The sequence below is a fragment of the Elephas maximus genome, chromosome 1 (genome assembly GCF_024166365.1).
Source record: "Elephas maximus indicus isolate mEleMax1 chromosome 1, mEleMax1 primary haplotype, whole genome shotgun sequence".
NCBI lineage: Eukaryota > Metazoa > Chordata > Mammalia > Proboscidea > Elephantidae > Elephas > Elephas maximus.
The window spans coordinates 42,862,998-42,874,475 of NC_064819.1; positions in this window are offsets into that span (position 1 = coordinate 42,862,998).

Genomic DNA, 11,478 nt, shown 5'->3' on the forward strand with positions numbered 1-11,478 from the left:
AAGTGACTGATTTCTTTTCCCTGCTTTTTCCGTTATTGATTTCTACATTTATGGCCTCATGGTCAGAGAAGATGCTTTGTAATATTTCAATGTTTTGGATTCTGCTAAGGCTTGCTTTATGACCTAATATGTGGTCTATTCTAGAGAATTCTCCATGTGTCCTAGAAAAGAAAGCGTACTTGGCTGCTGTTGGGTGGAATGTTCTGTATATGCCTATAAGGTCGAGTTGGTTGATTGTGGCATTTATATCTTCTGTGTCTTTAATTGAGCTTCTTTCTGGATGTCCTGTCCTTCGCCAAACATGGTATGTTGAAGTCTCCTACTATAATTGTGGAGCTGTCTATCTCACTTTTCAATGCTGTTAGAGTTTGTTTTATGTATCTTGCAGCCTTGTCATTGAGTGCATAAATGCTTAATATGGTTATATCCTCCTGGGATATTGCCTCTTTAATCAATATATAGTGTCCTTCCTTATCCTTTGTGGTGGATTTAACTTCAAATTCTATTTTGTCAGAAATTAATATTGCCAGTCCTGCTATTTTTTGATTGTTGTTTGCTTGGTATATTTTTTCCATCCTTTGAGTTTTAGTTTGTGTCTCTAAGTCTAAGGTGTGTCTCTTGTAAGCAGCATATAGACAGAACGTGTTTTTTAATCCAATCTTCCACTCTCTGTCTCTTTATTGGTGCATTTAGTCCATTTACTTCAGCATAATTATGGATAGGTATGAGTTCGACTCGATGGCACTGGGTTTTGGGTTTATGAGTTTAGTGCTGTCATTTTGATGTCTTTTTTTGTGTGCTGTTGACAGTTTCTTTTTCCCATTTAATTTTTTGTGCTGAGTAGTTTATATATTATCTTTTCCTCTTATTCGTTGTTGATTTTCTTTCTGCCCATTCTCTATTTTTTTCTTGTATTTTATTTTGATGAGTAGGATAGTTAGTCTTTTTGTGGTTACCTTAATATTTACCCCTATTTTTCTAAGTTTAAACCTAACTTTCATTTTTTTATATCGCCATATCTTCTCTCCATGTGAAAGATCTATGACTGCATTTCTTAGTCCCTCTTTATTATTTTAACGTTGTCTTCTTTTACGTAATGACATAGCTGGTTCCCTGTATTGAGCATTTTCTTTTTATCTTGATTTATTTTTGTGATTTCCCTCTCTGGATTGACATCTGATTGCCCTGTCCAGTGTTCTAGTCTTAGGTTGACACCTGATATTATTGATTTTCTAACCAAAGAACTCCCTTTATTATTTCTTGTAGCTTTAGCTTGGTTTTTACACAATCTCTAAACTTCTGTTTATCTAGAAATGTCCTAATTTCACCTTCATATTTGAGAGGCAGTTTTGCTGGTTATATGCTTCTCGCCTGGCAATTTTTTCCTTCAGTGCTTTATATAAGTCATCACATTGCCTTCTTGCCTGCTTGGTTTCTGCCAAGTAGTCCGAGCTTATTCTTATCGACTCTCCTTTGTAGGTGACTTTTCGTTTATCCCTAGCTGCTCTTAAAATTCTCTCTTTAACTTTGGCTTTGGCAAGTTTGATTATGTCTTGGTGACTTTCTTTTAAAATCTACCTTATGTGGAGTTCGATGAACATCTTGGATTGATATTTTCTCATCTTTCACGACATCAGGGAAGTTTTCTGCCAACAAATCTTCAACAATTCTCTCTGTATTTTCTGTTATCCCTCTCTGTTCTGGTACTCCAATCACTCACATGTTATTTCTCTTGATAGAGGCCCACATGATTCCTAAAGTTTTCTTCATTTTTTAAAATTCTTTTATTTGATTTTTTTTTCAAATATATCAGTGCCAAGTTCTTTATGTTCGAGGTCACTGATTCTGCCTTCCACTTGCTTGTTTCTGCTCCTCTGACTTTCTGCTGAGTTGTCTAATTCTGTAATTTTATTGTTAATCTTCTGAATTTCTGATTGCTGTCTCTCTATGGATTCTTGCAGCTTATTAAATTTTTCATTATGCTTTTAAGAACCTTTTTAATTTCTTCAACTGTTTTATCTGTCCGCTCCTTGGCTTGTTCTGCATATTGCCTGATCTCCTTCCTTATGTCTTGAAGAGTTCTGTATATTAATCGTTTGAATTCTGCATTCAGTAATTCCAGGAAGTCACCTTCATCCAGAAGATCCTTTGATTCTGTTTTGAGAGCTTGTAGAAGTGATCGTGATCTGTTTCTTTATGTGGTTTGATGTTGTCTGTTGTTTCCAAGCCCTCTATAAGTTATTGTATTAGTTTATTTTTGCTTACTGTATCCTAGTTTCTTGCTTTGTTTTGTTTTGATATGCCCAAATGGGTTGCTTGGGTGAGCTAGCTTGATTATTTTTCCTTTGGGGCTCTGACGTCCTGTCACCAGATGGCTAGAGCTGTTATCAGGTATATGAGCTTATGAGTCCATTCACTTTTTTTGTGTGGATTCAGTTGAGTTGTCCAGGTAGCTTGTCATCAAGTGTGTGGTACAGGCTCCGTCCTACAGTCTTAGAGGGGCAGGGGCAATTGGTGTAAGTACTGGTATCTGGTTGCAGCAAAGGGCCACACTCTGAACAAGGCAGGGGTTTGACAACTGTACCCAAGTGTCTGTGAGGAAAGAATGTCCATGTTCCCTAGAGCATACAGGTTGGTGGGTTCTGCATATGGACCATGGGCACCCAGTGCTTTTGGTTGTAAGGACTAGGAGGTATCAGTTATCTTTTGGCCCCTGTCATAGGTGGCTTTGTGACCTGAGTGGAGCCACCAGTCCTTAGGCCCCTGATGTGTGTAGGTGAGCACCCTGTTTAATAGGCAAAGCCATGTCAAATATCAAACACCTACCTCTCCACCACACAGCTTAAACAGTCACAGTCTACCAGCAAGGGCCTATTCTCCTGGAGTAGACCCACACAGGTCCATGCAGGGGGGGAAAGTATTCAAAGTCCACAGACCGTTTATGCCTGGACAGGAGTCTCTTCTTTCTTGAGCTCCCCAGGTTAGTGGAACTGGCAAATTATCTTTTCTCCTTGTTGTAAATTTATCCCTTCTCCAAGTGTGGGAGCATGGCTCAGGGTGCTCAAATGGGCCTATCTCAGGCCCAAGGAAATCAATAGCTGCTGAAGCCAGCTTGGGGGGAGGGGACACGATAAAATATACTCATGTACTTAGCTTTTGCCGAGAGTGCTATTCTTCTCTGGTTCTGGAGATGTGAGTAGGCTGTGCAGCTGGCTGTTCCTCCCTGAGAAAACTGAGGCAGAATGCCACCAGCCTGCCACAGCCACTTCTGGGACTGGTGCCTGAGGGATCCCAACGTTTCAGTTCTGGCAACTCCTCTCCATTTCTGAATGGTCTCTCTCTTCCTTGCCACTCAGTCCATTTTCTAACTTTGCCTTTGATGTTCAGGGCTCCTAGCTTGTCATAAATATAATCGTTTCACTTGATTTTTCAGGTTTTTGTTGTCAGTAGGATCACTGGAAGCATCTGGCTATTCCACCGTCTTGGCCCCGACTCTACAGGGTTTTTAATGACTGATTTTTCAGTAGTAGATCACTAGGCCTTTCCTCCAAGGTGCCTTGGATGAATGTTACCTGCCAACCTTTCAGTTAGCAGCCAAGGGGTCAACTGTTTTGCCACACAAGAACACCTTGTATACCCCTGTTGTTATTGTTAGGTGCCTTCAAGTCAGTTCTGACTCATAGTGACCCCATGTACAATAGAACAAAGCACTGCTGGGTCCTGCACCATCCTCACAATCATCGCTATGCTTGAGCCCCCTCATCTGTCATTTTGTTGTACCGTGGTGGATCGTAGGTTGCTGTGATGCTGAAAGCTATGCTGCCAGTATTTCGAATACTAACAGGATCACCCATGGTGGACAGATTTTAGCAGAGCTTCTAGATTAAGACAAACCAGTAAGAAGGACATAACAGTCTACTTCTGAAAAAATTGGCCAGTGAAAGCCTTGTGAATAACAGCAGAATATTGTCTGATTTAGTGCTGGAAGATGATCCCCTTAGTTTGGAAGGCATTCAAAATATGACTGAGGAAGAGCTATCTCCTCAAAGTAGAGTTGACCTTGATGACACAGACGGAGTAAAGCTTTCAGGACCTTCATTTGCTGATGTGGCACAATGCAAAATGAGACAAAACAGCTGCACACTTCAATTAATAATCAGAACATGAAATGTATGAAGTATGAATCTAAGAAAATTGGAAGTGAAGATTGATATCTTAGGCATTAGTGAGCTGAAATCAATTGATATTGGCCATTTTGAATTGGACAATCAATCATATGGTCTACTATGCAGGAATGACAAATTCAAGAGGGATGACATTGCATTCATCATCAAAAAGTACATCTCAGGATCTATCCTGAAGGACAAAGCTGTCAGTGATTGGATAATGTCCATATGACTGCAAACAAGACCATTTAATATGACTATTATCCAAATTTACATACCAGTCACTAATGCCAAAGATGAAGAGATTGATTTTTACCAACTTCTGCAGTCTGAAATTGATCAAACATGCCATCAAGATGCATTGATAATTACTGGTGATTGGAATGCCAAAGCTGGAAACAAAGAAGAAGAATCAGTAGTTGGAAAACATGGCTTTGGTGATAGAAACAATGCCAGAGATCATATGATAGAATTTTGCTAGACTAACGGCTTATTCATTGCAAATACTGTTTTCAACAACATAACAATAACTATATAGGCGGACCTCTCCAGATGGTATACATAGGAATCAAATTGACTACATCTGTGGAAAGAGATGATAGAGAAGATGAATATTGTCAGTCAGAGCAAGAACAGGGGCTGACTGAGGAAAAGACCATCAATTGCTTATACACAAGTCAAGTCAAAGCTGAAGAAAGTAAAACAAGTCCATGAGCACCAAAGTATGACCTTGAGCATATCCCACCTGGATTTAGAAACCATTTCACAAATAGGTTTGATGCATTGAACACTAATAACAGAAGACCAGGCAAGCTGTGGGATGACATCAAGAACATCATACATGAAGAAGGTGAAAGGTCATTGGAAAGACCAAAATGAAAGTCAGAAGAGACTCTGAAACTTGCTCTTGAACATAGAGCAGCTAAAGGGAACGCAAGAAATGAAGAAAAAGAGCTGAACAGAAGATTTCAAAAGGCAATTCAAGAAGACAAAGTATTATAATGAAATGTGCAAAGACCTGGAGTTAGAACACCAAAAAGGAAGTACGGGCTCAGCCTTTCTCAAGCTGAAAGAACTGAAGAAAAAATTCAAGCCTCGAGTTGCAATGTTGAAGGATTCTGTGGGCAGGATGTTGGACAGTGAGGGAGGCGTGGGGGAGGGGCGGCTGGAAGGAATACACAGAGCCACTGTGCCAAGAAAAATTGGTTGACATTCAAACATTTCATGAGGTGGCATGTGATCAATAACCAATGGTATTGAAGGAGGAGGTCCAAGCTGCACTGAAGGCATTGACAAGGAAATGGGCTCCAGGAATCAACAGAATACCAATTAAGATGTTTCAACAAATGGACGCAGCACTGGAGGTGCTCACCTGTCTATGCTAAAAAATTTGGAGGACAGCTCCCTGGCCAGTCGACCAAAGGAGATCCATATTTGTGCCCATTCCAAAGAGGGGTGTTCCAGCAGAGTGTGGAATGTGGACATTGTTGAACAATATCACTGATATCGAAGCAGGTGAAATTTTCCTGAAGATAGTTCGGGGGTGGTTGCAGCAGTACATCCACGGGGAACTGCCAGGGGTTCAGATCAGACTCAGAGGAGGGCATAGATGGAGGGATATCATTGTCGATGTCAGATGGATCTTGGCTGAAAGCAGAGTATGTCAGAAAGATGTTTACCTGTGTTTTATCGACTATGCAAGGGCATTTGACTGTGTGCATCATAACGAATTATGGATAACATTGTAAAGAATGGGAATTCCAGAACACTTAATTATGCTCATGCAGAACCAGTATCCCCTCACTCCCACCTTAATCCAGGCCCTAGTCATCACTCCTGGTCACCTAATTGCTTAAAAGAGCTAATTGCTGCTCTTTTCCCTCCTCTAACATTCTTCCACAAAATAATCTTTCTAAAAATGAGTATTTGTTACTCTTCTCCCTCCTTAAAATTCTTTCTGACTCTGCAGTGCTGTATTTAAGATATTCTTAAATACACAGACCATTTAAGGAGGTATTTAAAACCCTGCTACATTAGCCACTGTCTCTTTCTCCAATCTCATATCCCTGTTTGTCCCCAGAAATTGTAAACTCCAGATGTACACAACAGTGGACTCTTTGTGGAATGAGCTGGGCCGTTCCAAACCCCATGCCCCCTGCCCTCTCCACTTAATGCCCATCATTACCACTTTTATTGAATTCCAACGCAAACTTCACTTCCTCAGTTGATTTCCCTGGCCTGCAGACAGAATTAATCAGTTTTCTTGGTCCTACCAGGTCACCCAGACTGACTGCCACCACAGCATTCATGGCCCTTCAGTGTTCAGCACATGGGGTGGAGCGCCTCAACGTGTGAATAAGAAAGGTCTCTGGATTTAGCGTGAGGAAGAAAGAGGAGAGAAAAATAATCTTGGTTGAACAAGCACTTTTTCCAAATTTGGAGGTGAGGGCAGTACAAATCTTGAGAGTGTCATGCTGTGCTTAACTTTGGGGAATGTGCTCATTCAGGGAGCCTGAGTTAAACTGTGGGTGGACACTTCTTGGCCCTGAGGCATTTCTAAATGGAAACAACATCCTAAGGAAGTGAGTCTGTTTGGGGACTTTCTCATGCTTTGTTTTTTTTTTCAGCCCTTAAACATCTTTGTGAATTCATGCCACAGAAACACAGGAGATAGGGAAAGCTGGAGCAAGTTGACCTATCAAGGGATGGAAACATGTGTTAGAATTCCAAGACCAGATATAAGATAGAACTCCAGAGGAACTTTATATACTGAAGATCACCCAGACTCAGAAAATTCCTCAGCTCTGCTCACTGGCATGAGCAGATGTTTTCTATATGTAGTCAAGAAGAAGCAGTATATCCAAATGGTTACGCACAAACTCTGGAGGCTGATCCATTTGGACTCAAATCCCAACTCTGTCACCTGCTGAATATGTGACCTTTGCATATACAACCTCTCCAAACCTCTGCTATTCCCTCTGTGAAATGGGGGGTTTTGTGAGGATTGAGAAAACATGTAAGACATTAAGCACAATGCCTGGAATATAGAAAGTGGTCAAAATGTTAAAAGACAGATAGAGTACTTCGGTGACAGTCATTAAATTGAATTTCTCTGCTGCTGGTTTGAAATGTCTCTAGCTAAATGCATCGCACATATATAAACAACACTATCGAAATTCCAAACCCTGGTGGTGTAGTGGTTAAGAGCCATGGCTGCTAACCAAAAGGCTGGCAGTTCTAATCCACCAGATGCTCCTTGGAAATCCCATGGGGCAGTTCTACTCTGCCTGATAGGGTCACTATGAGTCAGAATCGACTCAATGGCAAAGGGTTTATTGAAATTTCAAGACAGTAAGCCTAATCTTTTCAGTTGCAGTTTAGTTTCCCTTAGTTAATGAATTTTTTGTGTAGAACCCTCTTGGTCATCTAAGTTTCTAATGTGCTTATTTTCCTGACATGTCAAGTGTTTGGGATATCTGTTGCTGCATAAAAAACTTCTTCACAGCTAAGCAGCTGGAAATAAAAGCAGTTTGCTTTTCATATTCTGTGAGGTTATGAGGTGGTATCAGTGGATGTACTCATATGGCAGCAAGGCCCACAGGCTCCACTCACACAGTGTCTGCTGGGATGATGGGACGATGGGCGCTCAGCTGAGGCTGTGGGTTGGCGACTTTCTGTGCCCCCCTCCCATGCCTCTCCACTGGCTTGGGCTCTCACACCAGGGCAGCTGGGTTTCAAGGTGGAGAACTGTGAGCAATGGAGGAGGAAGCTGCAGGCCTCCTCAGGCTGGCCTGAAAGCTACACAGCTCCCTTCTGCCTTTCTGCCTCATTCTGTTGGTGCTAACAAGTCAAGAGCCAACCCAGATTCAAAGGCAGGGCCAATAGCTTCCAGTTAATGAGCTCAGCTGCTAACTGAAATGTTGGAGGTTTGAGCCCACCCGAAGGCACTTTGGAAGAAAGGACTGATGATCTACTTCTGAAAAATAGCCATTAAAAGCCCTTTGGGTACAGCTCTACTCTGACACACATGGGGCTGACATGAGTTGGAGTCGATTTGACAACAACTGGATTTTTATACAACATAAAGGGTGGCAAAGAATGTGTAGCCTTTTTAATTGGCTACAGCAAGCTGGCTCATGTCTTTAGCTAGTACGACGACACGACTTGAGAAGATGGTAAAAAAGATAGAGTTGGTACTCTTAAGTCTAAACAGACCAGATTTCCCAGGATATGTGTCAAAGTTCTGAAGTAACAGCTAAGGGCTCCTGTCATACCCAGCACCACACAAAGTACAACATAAAGGTTAATCAACATGTTCAGAAAATTCTGTTGCAAGGAAACTATAGGAAAATTGTTTCCAAATAATTGGCAGGTGGGGTGGTTTAAATTAATAAAAATTCTGAATTATATTCTCATAAAAATGCTGCACTACTACTTTCAAGAAAAAGCAGTCATTAGCTAACAGTATTTATTACTAAATCCTCAAATACTGCAGCAAACTTCCCTTCCATAAAAACCATAGTGAAGGGGTCTGTGGGCCCTGCCTGTGGTCCCCAAGACAGGTGAGTTTCAGTTCTTCCCACCAAGCAGGAGCTCAGGAGTCTTGGTGAGGCCATCTTTGGCTTGGTGGCCAAGGGAATCATTCCTCCCTGTAGTCCTGCTGCCTCTCCATGGCTCAGCTGGGAAGTCTACCCACTCCCCTCCTTACATGCCCCCAGACTCATGGCATCTTTCTTCCAGCCTGTGGTAGAGTCCATATGCCCTACACCCTGCTTTCAGCCAGTATCACAAATTCTTCTCTAATGACTTTCATTTTTGGTACACAAAAGCCAGAGGTTCCTAGACCATGTTTCTTTCTGGCCTGGTATTGCCCCCTGTAAGGGCAAGGGGCAACTCAAATGCCAGATCCTGCACAGATTAACGTGTCAAGAATGCCACATCTCCATGCACAACGGTTGACTCTCTCACCCTGCAGGACACCACAGGGAGCACAACTTTGTGTTATTGCCATTCCAGAAGCCCATCTGCCCCAACTCTGAGAGCATTCTGTTGGAAGACTGGATTGAGTGAACAGACCATAAAAGATGGACTTGCTATTGCTCCTTTCATGAACTATATACCAACCCAGCAGACTGGTGATGACTTGAGGTAGACTTTCAGAGGAACATGGGACATCCAGTAAAATCCAGTGGTCAGGCAAGGAAGAGAAACCAGGATGGACTCGGGTTAATAAAATCAGTGTCTAGAAAAATAATGAAGTCAAAAGGTTGGGGAAAAGCAAGAATGTGCTAATCAAAATTGGGCTCATTGCAGAACTGGCTAATGTGTTGAGGGACTCTCAAGAAAAGAAGAAGAGAAAGAAGAAGAAGAAGGCAAGCTAAACAGGCTCTGTGGTTAGTGGTTGGAGGAATTCTGCTAAATGCTGATAAATATTTTGACATGAGACAGACAGTTTGAACTAAAGTTTATTCCAAAGAGAACCTCCTTTCCCAAGGCTAGAGAGGTCAGGAGAACATAGAGAACTGTGCAGAAAGGGCTGGGACACCAATGGTCAGGACTAAAGGAAGTGTTATCTGGAAGGTCGTGATGCTGCAGCTCGGTGGGGTGCGCACACAGTGTTGATGACTGACACAGCCAAATACAACTCAGGGAAGCTGAAGTGCTTTACCCCAGATATCTTGACTTCCACCTGACAGTGGCTTCCTGACTTGCAGTGGTGTCTCCCAGCCTTATGACTGGGAAAGTCACTGATGAAAAGGAGAAGAAAGGACTACAAGTACCACCTGAACCCTGTTTTTGGAAAGGAAACCTTTCCTTACCTGTAAAATGGTGAGAGTAGTAGTAGCATCAGAATCTGCCTAACTTCAAGGGGGATAATGTGAATCAAGATCAGCACAAAGTGATTTCAGACATATGTCCACTCTCCAAACTTTGACCAATTCTGACACCAGCTGTCCCTCCCATGGCACTCTCTACTTCTCTTCTCGGTTTGATAATCCATTCCAATAGCCACACAGAACTCACAGATCGTACTTACCGTTAATTGGTTTATTAAGGAAGTAACAGGGTACAACTTGGGATAAGAATCAAAAAAAGAAGAAAAGATGAGGATGAGCAGGCTACAATTTGGAATCAGGATCAGGAAGCACATAGGCAAAGTCTCCCTTCTTCCTTGCAGGACAGCTGTCTCAGCTCCTTTCAGCCATGCAGACCTCCTCTCAGCCCCCTCAGGACAGGCTCCTCTAGGATCCCTAAGGACAGGCTCCTCTGGGATCCCTCAGGACAAGCTTCTCTGGGACCCCTCAAGACAGGCTCCCCTCAGGACAGATTCCTTTCGGCCCCCTCAGGACAGGTTTCTCTGGGACCTCTCAGGACAGACTCCTGTTTGCCTTCAGCCTCCCTACCATCAGCATCTCCACTGCTAACTGACCCAGCTCAGAGCCAGCGTAATGGTTTTGTTCAGCTCTCCTAGCTGCATTTCTAGCAGCAGGTTTCTGCCAGGCCTGTCATCACTGGCTCCGCCGCAGGGCTCCTTCTGGGCCTCTCACTGTCTTCAGTGTTGCAGTCCTTGACCTGTGCTGCAGCTGTTTTAGATTTCTTGACTTCTCTCTCTCTGCTTCTTCTTTCTTCCTTTTACTGCTGTCTGCTTCCTATCTGAAAAACCTCTGTGGTGTTGGCTGCACATATACATAAACTCGTCATCAAGTTCAAGGGATGGCACTCCCACCAGGGCCACAAACTGACCAATCCCCTCTTGGTATACCACAGACACTTCATTTGCATAATAGGCTATAGTAACTTCATTTGCATAGCCTATTGACCAATCTCTGCAAGGTGCATACCAATCACGGGGGGGGCTGCAGCCCAGGGCCAGAAAAAAGTGTCAAACCAAGTTGTTTACAGCTTATCCTGGAAATGTAGCAAATCCTCTGGGGTAGAAAACTAGGGCAAAAGTAAATTCTTGAGGCTTAGGGGAAAAATATCTCAAGCTGTTTTTCCAAAGAACCAGGGCAAAAGGCCACATAAAGGAACTCATTTCACCACATTATCATTTTTGTGGATGGTAGTCAGCAATTTTGCCCATAACAAACTACTCAGGAACCAGCCTTTTTGGTACCTGAGCAGTCAGGGAGCCACAAAGACTTTATTTAATATGTAAAAAATAATAAAGTTTAGTTAATGCTCCCAACCCAAATTATAAATTTGGTAACTGTCATGGATTGAATTATGTCCCCCCCAAAATGTGTGTATCATCTTGGTTAGGCCATGATTCCCAGTATTCTGTGGTGGTCCTCCATTTCATGATCGTAAT